Below are 14,742 nucleotides of genomic sequence, written 5' to 3'. Positions count from 1 at the left end.
TGAGTATTTGAAGGTGTTTACATGTGCATTTGAAGAGAATAGATATTCTGAAATTGTTACACTATTTTTACATGGCAATTAGTATCACACTAAATATTCTTCTTTCTTTTTTTAAGTGGTACTTCGGACTTCTGGGAAGTATTCCTTTTTCAAAATCGTATTTATTTTCATGTATGTATGGGCATACATAACGTTTCCATCCTATCCTCTGCCTTCTTTAAGAAAGTCTTTCTTTTTTTGCCATTGTGAATTAATGCCAGTCTACCTGACCCATGAGCTTCAGCATTCTTCTGATTCTGCCTCCCATTTTCTTATGGGTGTTGGTATCATAGATGAGTGTGTATACCACTTTGCATCTGGTTGTTACATGGTGGACTGAACTTGGATTGCATGCTTGCAAGCAAGCATCTTTAACTGTTGAGCCATCTATCCACCCTAATATTCTGATTTTTTACTATTTTATTCCCTTGTTGATTTTATAAACTTTAGAGATATTCAAGTTTAATTTTCATTCTTTACTTATTTGTCTCATCTCATTAAGCCCTGTCACTTACTACATTTCTCAGAATTAGGGTAACATATGTGCCTGTTGTGTGTGTTTGTATTTGCATATCTATATATCTATCTATATCTATACCTATGTCTATATCTATGTCTCTCTATATAAAATATATATTATAATATATATAAATTATATATATATATATATATATATATATATATATATATATATACCTTATATGTTCCCCCAGGTTCAGTTTCTTATTATATGTGAGTAAAACTTAAATGCATAGTGATAGTTCATACCTTAAATATAATATCTGATGTGATAATAACACCAAAACTTTGTGACCTCTTCCATTGTATATATATGTATATGATTTTTTAACTGAGAACATGATGACACACACCTATAATCTCAACACTTGTGAGGCAGAGGTAGGAAGATCAGGAGTTCAAGGTCATCCTGTACTACATGGGGAATTCTAGGCCACATATATCTTGTCTCAAACAATAATACATAATAACAATAATAAAAAAGATGATCAGCATGGACTACAGAAAAAATGGATAAATGTACCATGAAACTATTAGCCATACATTTATAGACATATATTGTTTCATATATATATATATATATATATATATATATATATATATATATATATATATAACATATATATAAACTTTAAAATGGACTATCAAAATTGTTTTTAACTAATTTAATCATATATATATATATATATATATATATCTTTGAATCTCTTTTTGTTTTTTCAAGGTAGGCTCTCACTGTAGGTCAGGTTAACCTGGAATTCACTATGTAGTTTTAGGATGGCCTAAAACTCATGGTGATCCTCCTACCTCTGCCTCCTGAGTGCAGGGATTAAAGGTGTGCACCATCATGTCCAACTGAATCTTTTCTATTATTATTTATGGTAATAATGTATAATGAGTACAAACACAGCATAAAATAATAATGGCATAGATTATGTTTACTTCATTCTATTGGAGGAAAAATAAATATTGAATACTTCCAAAACTTGGAATATGTCAGAATAGTGGAAAAATCCTTTGAATTGGAAAAATCATTTAAAGAGCTATTAGATAATACCTGGTCAGAAAGTATGACTTCTTACTAACACTTGGGATTTCCTGTGAATCCATATAATGTTTAATGAGCTCAATTGATTTAAAGAAATTTCTTTTCAATTTCATTGCAAAGAATGTTCAGTTCCAATGAAATCAATATTTAAAATTTTCATTGAAGATTATAGATGGGGGCTGGAGAGATGGCTTGGCAGTTAAGCTCTTGCCTATGAAGCCTAAGGACCCTGGTTCAAGTCTCAACTCCCCAGGACCCACATTAGCCAGATGCACAAGGGGGCACACACGTCTGGAGTTCATCTGCAGTGGCTGGAGGCCCTGGCATGCCTATTCTCTCTATATATATCTGTCTCTTTCTCTCTGTCTATTGTTCTCAAATAAATAAAAAACAAACAAAAAAAATTAAAAAAAAGATTATAGATGGAAAAGTTAAGAGGACAATGTGGAAATCAGTTGACACTGCAGAAATCACCTACAACATGAAAATTTTTGAAGTAGATTGATTGAATTTTTGCAGATACATTTATTGAATGCTTCAGGAAATTCGCTGAGTGCAATTTAATTTATTTTATTTGAGAAATTATCTGTTGGGCTACCATATCTAGTTTGGTTTCCTTAACTAAGCTGTCTTTCATTTTATAGCAACTGTGGAACAAAAATTGACTCATTTATAGGATAGTAACTTTATTAAGATTTTGAAAATAATAAATTTAGTATGTGATATATTAAATCAGAAAAATTATAGTAAATTTTACTGAGATATTAACAATACATTTCAGCTTAAAATTATATTTTAGTTAATTGTAGAGTTAATCATATAAATAAAATGATGATATATTTATACCCTAACTGCTTCCAAATGACTAGACTTTTAGATATGTATTTTAATTAATTCAGTGAATGACCAAGTGGCATTTGACTTAATTAGAAGTCTCAAACAATAGCATCACCAAATATTTATAAGAATTATTATGTTTATCAAGATTTTAAATTCAAAATAGTTTCACTCATTTTAATCAAGAAATATATGGAATGTTAACAAGTTCAAAATTTCATGTGAGGTTTGTGGGGTCATATGTTGGACTCACACTATAAATATGTATATGCATATATATATGTTTTAGTTGAGGAAAATGTGCAAAGATCAAATGATATAAAAGACTTACAAATGACCAGGCGGGGTGGCGCACGCCTTTAATCCCAGCACTTGGGAGGCAGAGGTAGGTAGGAGGATCGCCAAGAGTTCGAGGCCACCCTGAGACTACATAGTGAATTCCAGGTCAGCCTGAGCCAGAGTGAGACCCTACCTCGAAAAACCAAAAAAAAAAAAAAAAAAAAAATTTACAAATGAATTCAAAATGACTTACTTGAGTGCTATGTTTGGTGAACTTCAATATAAATGAATGAACACAATGCAAATACACTACAAGGAGCAAACCAAGGTATGAATACACATATATTCTGATTGTTCATACAAGTTGATGAATCTTCTGCTAATTATGCATTGTTAGTATTTCCAATCAAGTCATTGCAACTCTATTGCCATTATCTGTATACCAATGATTTTCTTATTGTGCATAGCTGTGGAATATCATTAGAGTTTTTGAAAATGAATGCAGGCATAGCATTAAGATTTGGGAAGTTTAAAGCAAAAGAGGAAACAAAAGTCTCTTTGAGGTTGAATATATCATCTAATATAAAGTGTATAGTTAATAACAGTATAGACAAAGTCTAAAAATGGATACTTTATTTATTTATTTGTTTGAGTCAGAAAGAAGGAAAGAATGGGCACTCCAAGGCCACTACTGCAAATGAACTCCAGACTCATGCACCCGGCTTACAGGGGACCTGGAGAATAAAACCTGGGTCCTTAGGCTTCCTAGGCATACACTTTAACCGCTAAGCTATCTCCAGCCCAAGTATTACTTGTTTTTCTTTTTTTTTTTTCCAAATAGGGTCTCACTCTAGCTCAGGCTGACCTGGAATTCACTTCACAGTGTATGGGTGTCCTCAAACTCAACAATCCACCTATCTCTCTGCTTCCCAGGATTTGTAACTAAAAGCATGCACCATCACACTTGGGACATACAGTACATTACTAAGTATTTGAAAAAGGCCATGAAAAACTGGAAGACATAATCTAACTTCTCACTGCAAGACCAAGGGAGAGTGCAAATGCAGTCCCCCACTACCACAAATTATGCAGTGGAGTTTCCCGCATTTGGGGAAATTTCAGGGGTCAACACAACCGAAGTGCAACCCTGCCTGGGAAAACCACCTTCGTGATCATGGTATCTGCCCTCCCAGGTAAGTATGATGGATACTTTTTTTACATTTAAACTTCTTTGGAATTTGGGTTGGAGAAGAGGAAACAATCAATAAAAATAAAGAAAAAATTGTATAAAATAAAGAAAAATTGTATAAAACACATAGAGTACATTGAGTTCCTTCATCTTTATCCAACTTGCCCCAAAACCATCAACTTATATGAGTGTAATACTATTACCAGAAGCAGAATGTTATCACTGATAGAATACTGATAACTACACTTCAAATCTCAGCCTATCATCCATTGCAGGGTAATAGCTTTAGGGTTTAAGACCCACCCCAGGATCTTGTATTGCATTTAATTGTCATGACTTACAACCTGGGGAAGGGTCATAATCCTCATACTTTTGAAGAGAACTGTCAAGGACTTTTTTTCAGTGTTCCTCAACTTAAATTATGTGATACTTGCTGATGATAAATTCTGATTATGTTTAGTTTTTGACAAGCATACCACAGAAAAGACAGTGAATTCTCTGACGGTATTATACAATGTGATTCGGGATATCAATATTTACAATTAGGATCCTGGGATGCTTAAATTCTCTAGTCAATTTGACAAGATTTAGAATCACCATTGAAAAAAATCTCTGGGCATGACTGTGAGTAGTTTTCTAGATTAAATAGAGGTGGGAATACTTGTGCTAAATGTGGGTAGTACGTACCATTCCATGGCTGGTACCCTGGACTGAATAAAAAAAGAAAAACAGACTGCAGAACCACCATTTCTTCCTTTGCTTCATGATTGTGGATACAATGTGATAAGCTGCCTCACATGCCTTCCACCATGCCTTCTCTGCTATGATGGACTATATCCCCCATGGAAGTATATCTTGACACAAATCCTTCCTTCCTTAAATTGCTTTTCTCAGGCATTTCCTCACAGCATAAATGTAAGCAATACAGATGCTAACCTTGATCACTTAGTTAAGGTGATGTTCAAAGTGTTTCTACACTGTAATGTTTCTAATATTCGCTACTAAAATTTTCTCATTTTTTTCTTGAAATTACTATGTATCATGAGGAGGAAAACATAAATATATGCATATGCTTTGAACTGGGAATTTATGGTGTGTCACCAGTTTGCATATGCATTAAATATTATTTAATACTAGGCAATACACTCTGTATATGAATGAGGAAATAATGATTTCAGTGAAAATAATAACATTAAATTATAATTTAATGTTCCTGAAAATAAAATATTTTCCTTGGAAACATTCCTTTATAAAGATGATCTATTACTATTTAATGTGTTTTTTCTAATAGCACATCTGCCAAAACAAAGAGGAACAAGTGATTACAGAACACTTAGCATCTGTAACAGAATATCTTTCACTCAGAGTCTGCTAATCAGAGAAACAGTATCATCAAGTATTAGGGGAAATAAGTGAAGAAAATATGTACAGAATGTTTACCTTCTTTAAATAATATGAATATTGTCAATATTGTGGTGATAATTGTTTTTAGATACTATCTTTGTCATTTGCTATTTTTAATTAGAACAATCCTTATTAAAGCTGTGTACAAAAATATCCTCCCTTTCCTTTTCTCTCTTCTATTCATTTTTTTCTATAAGCATCCATATGTACACTTATACACAAACACAAAATTTTTAGGAAACATGATTTTCAATATGAACTATGTCATAGTTTGCTGATCCTAGCTTGGGCCAGTAAGAATAGGGTTTCTTAACCTTGACATTGTTGAAATTCAGGTTGTCAAAAAGACCTATTATTGGCCAGGGAGGTCCCTGATGCCCCCAAAACATTATAGGCCATTGCCAAGGCCCCTGGTTTCCCACCAGGAATAGATGGTAAGACCCTATTGCTGAAGATTCCATATACTTGGGCTGCAAGGCCACTGAGAAATTCTACTGGGTATGAGCTGATAACCTCCTCCATGCAGACCAGCTGACAGAAAGCTGGAAGAAGCCATGCTGCATGAAGTTCAATGAGAGAAAGAGAAATCACCAGTGAAGATACTCAACAGTGGACACTGCAAGCCTTATAATTGGCCAGCCAGGCCAAATGACCCCACGGGTGCAATAGTGGCATGTCTGTTATGGGGGAAACCAACTGCCCTCTAATTGGATTGGAGGCCCACTCCCTGGAAAGGGAATACATCCCTGATACTGAAAACTTAAAACAGGGGTAGTCAGAAGCCATTGGGATGTAATGTCTGCTGATGTCTGGCTAAATGTATATACCATGCTTATCAAACTGCCCAGTAATCACTTCTGTTAATGTTCACACCCTTATATTAATGTTACTCTCACTTCTGGTTGAGAATCTTCTCTTTTCAGATGGCAGTGACCTTTGGACGACTCAGAAGGTATCATGGTGATGGAAAGAAAAAATGACCACAGTGCTCAGTACTGCAATATCTCTATCACAACTTCCAAGGCTCAGGGTGTAATGCAAATGAGGTGGTGGAAAGAATGTAAGAGCCAAAGGAAGGGCAGGACTCTATACAACATGACCTCTCCAGACACAAAATGGCCTGGATATCCATGGCCTCACAGTGCCTGATACTACCTACATAAGACCATCATAAGAGGAGGAAAAGATCATGACATCAAAATAAGAGAGAGACTAATTGAGATGGGGAGGGGGTATGATGGAGAATGGAGTTTCAAAGGGGAAAGTGGGGGGAGAGAGGGTATTACCATGGGATATTTTTTATAATCATGGAAGTTGTTAATAATATAAAAAATAAAATAAAATAAAAAGACCTATTGTGTTCATTTTATGATACTAAGCAGCATTCCTGGGCTCTGTTTCCTGAAATGTCAGCAGAACTATTCTACTCTAGAACTGTTAACCACAAATGTCTTTGCACATTGTCAAGGGTCTTCTGCATGAAAAAAAAAATCATTTATGTTTGAGAACCATTGTCCATTCTATCTCCTGACCACAGAGTCCATGCTCATTAGATTTACTCTGGTGTTGCCAGCATTGTTTTGAGTCACTTTTCTGCACTTGTTGCCATTTATGGTCGAGGGCATTTCTTGTATGTATATTGAGATACATAGAAATGGAAATACAATCTTCTAGAGATTCAATCCTGGGTCCTTCCTCAAATCCTGTCTTAGTTACTTTACTTGTAGTTGGGACCAAATATCCGAGAAATCATAGTTTCATGAAGAAAAGGTTTATTATAGTATACAGTTATAGGAAATAAGCCCATGATGCCAGGGAAGGCATGGCAGCAGAAGTGGAAACTGAAGTTTTCACATTGTCAGGCAAGGTAGCAGAGGAAGAAAAGCAGTCTGGGCTAGGCCAAAACACTTTCAGTCCCACCGCCAGTGACCCACTTTCTCCAGCAAAACTCCACGATTCCATAACCTTCCCAAGCAGACTATCAGCTAGGGATCAAGTGTTCCATCACATGAGCCTATGGAAGAAATTTTATATTCAAACCATGACAAAATACATACCCTCCAACCATTTTACCTTCTCTTTGCTGCTTTTGACAGTGTTCCAGTGTTTTCATTTTTTCTTATTTCTTTCATCTTTTCTGGGTTTTAGGTGTAATAACAGGAAAACTAAGGTAAAATGTGCTAACTCATAGTGTGAAAGATAAGTATTCTTCAAATATGTTTCCTGTTAGAGGATGTGCAGTATCATGTATTGATAATAAAGTGTCACCAACATGAATTCAGTTCATGAGTCTGCTATCAAAGATATGAGCATCTAAGCAGAATATGCAGCCCTCTGCTACTCACCCATATTTTTCAGAAATAAATTTATGGTAGTGTTAATATCTAACTCCAAATTGCATGTAACATAATCCTCATTGAATTCCAGAGGGATAAATGAGTTACTATGTATAAAAAATATTTGATACATAGTAAAAATTGACTATAAATTAACTAATATCCATACTATTTTATTATAATTTTTAGAAACTTCACAAATATCACAATGATCATTATTATTATTATTATTATTATTATTATTATTATTATTATTTCCAAGGTAGGGTCTTGCTCTAGCTCAGGCTGACCTGGAATTCACTCAGTATTATCAGGGTGGCCTTGAACTCATGTCATTCCTCCTACCTCTGCCTCCCAAGTGCTGGGATTAAAGACGTGTGCCACCATGCCCAGCCTTTTATTATTATTTTTAAATATTATATTTATTTAGGGCTGGAGTGGTAGCTTAGCAGTTCAGGCATTTGCCTGCGAAGCCTAAGGACCCAGCACAAAGGTGAGGCAAACACAAGACTACACATGCCTGCGAGGTGGCACAACTGTCTACAGTTAAATTTCAGTGGCTGAGGCCCTGGCCCATCAATTCTTTCTCCCTCCCTCTCTCCCTCTCTAAAATAAAAAAAAAACAAATAAATAAATACTATATTTATTTATTTGTGAAAGAGAAAGAGGCAGATAGACAGAGAGTGGGCACACCCAGGCCTCTAGACACTGCCAATGAACTCCAGATGCATGTGCCACCTTGTGCTTCTGGCTTACATGGGTACTGGGGAATCAAACCTGGGTACTTAGGGTGCATAGGCAAGTGCCTTAACCACTAAGCAATCTCTTTAGCCTATCAAAATGATTATTAACACCCTATATTACCATCTCATACAAAAATAATAGCAAGAGACATCAAAAAGCTTTAGCAACATTTTAAAATGAGAAGAAACACACTTGGATTTTAATTAAAAATGCAAGCTTTTAAAGGGTTGAAAAATTGTACTTGCTGTCTTTAGGTATTTCAAATTATACTGAAGTTAAATGCATTAACTCCATGGAGTACATGAGGGTGGTTTTCTTTGATGTAACCCCACTGTAGGACAGTAAAAGAGAAAGGAGTAGAGCTTCATTAAGTGTCTATCTACTTTCACTTCACGGGTAAGGATACATATTGATCTCTCTTCATAGAAGAGCTTTCACTTCATCTCAGTCTATAGAGGAGAGGTTCATTTCATCCTTCAAACCTCATAACCTGCCACCTCACTTTATAAGGCTATAAAATTCCCACAGCAGAAGAGACAAAGCAAAAAATGCCTTGAATATAACATATAACATAGTGGAGAGAATTAAGGCTAAATTTTGTGTGTCAATAGCTGGAAATATGGAAATAATTAAATAGACATGAAGTAAGTCTCAGAGGTATTTATAATAACCTATGCAAATTTCTTAAAAATTGAGATTACATCTATCATATTATAGAAATAATAAAGTATAAAAATATTTATTTCTGAGTTCCCCATTTCTAGGATATGCGTATGACATTTTAGGCACACAGTAAGTATTTTGGTGGTATGAATACATAACAACAGGGTGAGTAAAAGTAAATCATGGATCTGGAGAGATTGCTTAAGTGGTTAAGGCTCTTGCCTGCAAAAAAACTAGTGATCCCCATTCTATTCTACAGTACAATCACAGCAATAGTGGCATTTAGTTACAAAAAAAATGTCCAAAGAGAAATACAAATGGCACAAAACATAACAGGTGTATAATATTTCAAGAACTGCAAATAATAGTTTACAAATATCATATTGTTAACATTTATATAATAAAATAAAATTAATTTGATAAAGATGAGGGAAACAATTAATTCAACATCTGCTGTTAAGTATCCAATTAAAAAAAGACGACTAATTTATCAATATGTAAGCAAATTTAAATACAAAAACATTGTTGACTCAGATTTTGATGGGAAATTATAACATTATTCAAAAACCTATGAAAAATTCACAAATAATATTTTAATTTCTATTGATATTAGTAGTAAAATGTAACCCACAATGTCTAACAACTTATGAATGACTATAAAGTTTTGTGTATTTATTTAGTACAACAGAGTAAAAAGCTTCAGACTACTATAGAATGTTCCTCAGTAATGGTAAAAGTCATGCCATTGACAAAAGGAAGTAATGATCCTTACAGTGATAAGAAAAGTCCAGAGCTTTAGATTTATAATTTTATATGTTTATATCATGTGTATATAATAGTGAATTTATGCAAATATATATGTATGTATACTCACATTTATATTTATCTATTATTCTCAGGAATATAAAAGAGTGTGCTATTAAAGATTGTTATAAATATGCTAACGGTATAGATTTCATAAATTTTCTTTCTTTATTTTTTATTAGCTATGTATATAATGTGTATAAAGCCATGATGATACCATCGTTAGCCTTCTCCTGATCATCACCCCCATGAGGATTGTGGATGTTGCATTGTGGGGATAACCATCAGTTATTGGGGAAAGGCAATCTCCCTATGCATAATGACCCAACTTATGGCTCTAACAATCTTTCCACCCCCTCTTCTGTGAATTTTCCTGAGCCATGTTGGGTTCATTTTAGGTCTATTTCAGTGATGAGGTTTTGGGAGTCTCTGTGTCTCTGAATATCTGGTTTCGTAGGAGTTGAGTGGTCTCTGTGTCTGTCTTATTCACCCTTGTGCTGATACCAGGTTCACCGAGAAAGCAGCTCTTTCTCATTACCCCACTAACTCTATGGCTTCCACTAGAGCTCTGATGGGGTACAATGGGCTGATTCTCTCCTCAGGTTCTGTGTCTTTCTGAAAAAGAGAAGCAAAGTCTCCAATGGAGAGTGAGGTCAATGCAAGATACATGAATACCCATTATTATTTAAGAGACAATTTAATAGGTGTAGGTCCTCTTGTAACCCACTACTGGTGGGAGCTTAACATTGGAGAGCAGGCTCAGTTTTGGATATGGTTCTGAATTGTTTCCCAATTCTAGGTATGGGTTCTGTTCCACTGAGAGGATCTATTAGCCAAATTAAGAGCAGTTGGTTACCCACCATGGCAGTGTGCCACTATTGCACTTGTGTGAGCATCATGTCAAGCTGTTTGCTGCTGAGTAGCTTAGACCACGAGTTGCTTGGACAGATGTTGGTCATTTCCCCCATCACTTATGTAACAACTTCTGGCACTAGACAAGCTAACTGTCTGGGGACTGACTCTCTTCCAGTTTCTAGCCAGGTCACTCCATGTTCCATCCCAACAGCCTATGGTGTCTACTGCAGTAGGGTCTTACCTTTGGTGGGTCAACAAGTACTCTGACAGAAATCTGTCTTATTTTGGAAAACCTTATTGGTCTCTCTGATCAACAGCTCATTGTGGATGTTACCCCCATGCTGGTACTTGGAGATACAGATCAGTGTCATGGGAAAAGAAGGATGAAAAATATAAGTGATCTAAAAGAAAAGGAGATGAGAGCGAGAGAGAGAGAGAGAGAGAGAGAGAGAGAGGAAGGAAAAGATTGAGGATAGTCTTTATCATACCCTCTCCAGGCCCCTGTTGTTCAGGTATTCTCTCTAAGCATCTGATGAAGGTTCAACTTTTTAGTATGCCATTTGGGATGTAGGATTTTATGGTACCATTTCCATTTGGGTTCAGGTTTTTGTTCCCACCACCCTTACCCTCCACTCCTGCCCCACCATCCCTATTGTCCAGTCCTCAAGATGTTTATTAGGTATGTCATCATCATGGGGAAATTCAGGTTAGGAGCCACAGATGAATGAGACCATGTGATGATTATCTTTATGTGATTGGGTGAGTTTGCTGAGAATGATCTGTTCCAAGTTTGGCGAATTTTCCTCAAATTTCATTTTGTCATTTTTCCTTACTGCTGTGTAGAATTCCATCATGTAGATATACCACATCCTAGTTATCTCTTCATCTAATGATGGACATCTGGTTTGATTCTAGTTCTTAGCTATTATGAATTGAGCAGCTGTAAACATGGTTGAGCAAATATCTCTGAGCTGATATTTGGAGCTTTTAATGTAAATGCCTAGTAAGGGAATAACTGGGTCTATTGGTACCTCTTTAGTCATCTATTTTAAGAGTCTCCATATTGCTTTCCATAGTGGTTGTACCATCTTACATTCCTACCAACAGTGGATAAGGGTTCCTATTTCTCCACATCCTCACCAGCATTTATTTTCATTTGATTTTTTGATGTTTGCTATCCTTACTGGGATAAGGTGGAATCTCATAGTTGTTTTAATTTGCATTTCCCTAATGATTTGAGGTGTTGAACATTTTCTTAAGTGTGTGTTTGCCACTTGTATTTCTTCCTCTGAGAACTCCCTGTGCAGTTCTCTGCTCCATTTTGTGAGTGGCTTGTTTGACTTTTTATTGTTGATATTTTTTCTTTTCTTTTTTTAAAAATTTGCTTATCTTTATTTATTTATTTGAGACTGACAGAGAGAGAAAGAGGCAGAGAGAGAGAGAGAGAGAGAGAGAGAGAATGGGTGCACCAGGGCCTCCAGCCACTGCAAACGAACTCCAGACGTGTGTGCCCCCTTGTGCATCTGGCTAACGTGGGTCCCAGGGAATTGAGCCTTGAACCGGGGTCCTCAGACTTTGCAGGTAAGTACTTAACCACTATGCCATCTCTCCAGCCCCCTATTGTTGATATTTTTGAGTTCTTTGTACATTCTAGAAATTAGGCCTCTATCCAATGCATATCTGGCAAAAAGTTTCTCACACTCTGTGTGTAATATATTGGCTCAGCTTATTGTATGTTTGTGACAAAGATTTTTAGCTTCCTGAGATCCCAATGGTTGAGTGATTGTTTAATTTCCTGAGCTACTGGGGTTTTATTCAGAAAGCCTTTTCCACTCCTATATCATGGAAAGTTCCTCATATTTTTCTTCCAGTAGTATCAGTTTCAGTCTTATATTGAGGTCTTTGATCAATTTGGACTTTATTTTTTTGCATGGCAAAATATTTGGATCAAGTTTCATTATTCTTCATATGGTTATCCAGCTTGTTCAGCACCACTTGTGGAAGATGATGTCTTTTTTTTCCAGTCTACATTATCAGGACCTTTGTCGTATATCAAGTAGCTATTGTTACTTGACCCAAAGTCTGGATCCTTCATTCTTTTTTTTTTTTTTTAAATTTATTTTTATTTTTATTTATTTATTTGAGAGCGACAGACACAGAGAGAAAGACAGATAGAGGGAGAGAGAGAGAATGGGCGCGCCAGGGCTTCCAGCCTCTGCAAACGATTTCCAGACGCGTGCGCCCCCTTGTGCATCTGGCTAACGTGGGACCTGGGGAACCGAGCCTCGAACCGGGGTCCTTAGGCTTCACAGGCAAGCACTTAACCGCTAAGCCGTCTCTCCAGCCCTCCTTCATTCTTTTCTACTGGTCTATATTCCTGTTTTTATGCCAGTACCATGTTGTTTTTATTACCATGGCTTTGTAGTATAACTTTAGGCCAGATGCTGTGATGCCTTTAGAAGTGTTTCTTTTGCTGAGGATATGATTGGATACCCATGGCTTTCTGCCATTTCATATGAACTTTGAGATCATTTTTTTCTCTCTCTGTAAAGAAAAATATTCTGATTTTTATTGGTATTGCAGTAAATCTATATATTGCTTTTGGTAAGATTGCCATTTTCATAATGTTAATTCTACCTCTCCAGGAGCATGGGAGGTCTTTCCATTTTCTCAAGTCCTCCTCAATTTCTTTCTTGAGTGTCTTTATGGTTTTCATTATACATCTTTCAAATCCTTGGCTAATGTTATTCCAAGGTATTTTATTTTACTTTTGATGCTATTGAAAATGGGACATCACTTATTTCTTTCTCTGTATCTTTGTCTTTTGCAAATAGAAAGGCTACTGATTTGTGTGCATTGATTTTGTATCCTGCTACTTTGCTGAAGGAGTTAATCAACTTTAAGAGTTTTGAGATGGAGGTTCTCAGGTCTCCTATGTATAGAATCATGTTATCTGCAAATTTGTATCCCTTTTATTTCTCTCTCCTGTCTTATTTCTTGAGCTAGTACTTCCAGCACTATGCTGAAGAGCAGAGGTAAGAGTGGACACCCACCCCTGTCTTGTTCCTGATCTCAATGGGAATTCCTTCCGTCTCTCCCCATTAAGTATTATATGGGCTTTAGGAGCTTTATATATATATATAGCCTTTATTATGTTGAGATATAGGCCCTCCATGATTATTCTCTCCAATGTTTTGATCATGTAGCAATGTTGTACTTTGTCAAAGGCCTTTTCTGCATCTATAAAAATGATCATGTGGTTTTTGTGTTTAAGCTTATTTATGAGGTATATTACATTGACATATTTCTATATGTTGAAACATCCCTGCATTTCTAGGATGAAGCCTACTTCATCAAGGTGGATAATGATTTTGAGGAGTTGTTGAATTTGGCTTGCAAGGATTTTGTTCAGGATCTTTGTATTTAAGTTTATCAGGGATATAGGCCTGCAGTTTTCTTGTCTTAGAGCATCTCTACCTGGTTTTGGTATTAGGGTGATACCACCTTCATAAAAGGAGTTGGGGAACTTTTTATGTTCTCTGATTGTGTGGCATAACTTGAAAAAAATTGGTTTCAGTTATTCCATGAAGGTTTGATAGAATTCAGCTGAGAAGCCATCTGGTCCTGAACTCTTATTTTGGGAGAGGTTTATAATTAACTTTTCAATCTTGATGGGTTGTGATAGATTTGTTTAGGAAATTAATATGCTCTGAGATTAGCTTTCATAGGTGGTATGTGCCCAGGAATTCATCCATTTCCTCCTATTATCCAGTTTTGTGGAGTAGAGGTCTTTGAAATAAGTCCTGATGATTCTCCCAATTTCACTTATGTCTGTTGTAATCTCTCCTTTTCATTTCTAATTTTGTTAATTTGGAACATTCCATTTTTTCACTTGCTCAAATTGGCCAGGGATTTATCAATCTTGTTTATTTTTTCAAAGAACCAGCTCTTTGTTTCATCAATTTTCTTAATTATTTTCTTAATTTCCAATTCATTAATTTCTGCTCTGATCTTAATTATTTATT

General features: G+C 35.7%; 1 pseudogene; it reads right to left on the bottom strand.

Annotated features, from left to right (window-relative positions):
• Positions 1 to 3,770: 3,770 nt before the first annotated feature.
• Positions 3,771 to 3,923, bottom strand: LOC123456976 (annotated as a pseudogene).
• Between the last annotated feature and the right edge of the window lie 10,819 nt (positions 3,924 to 14,742).

Source organism: Jaculus jaculus, chromosome X (genome assembly GCF_020740685.1).
Source record: "Jaculus jaculus isolate mJacJac1 chromosome X, mJacJac1.mat.Y.cur, whole genome shotgun sequence".
Lineage (NCBI taxonomy): Eukaryota > Metazoa > Chordata > Mammalia > Rodentia > Dipodidae > Jaculus > Jaculus jaculus.
Note: the sequence above shows the minus strand (reverse complement) of the source record. Positions and strands in the feature narration are given on the sequence as shown.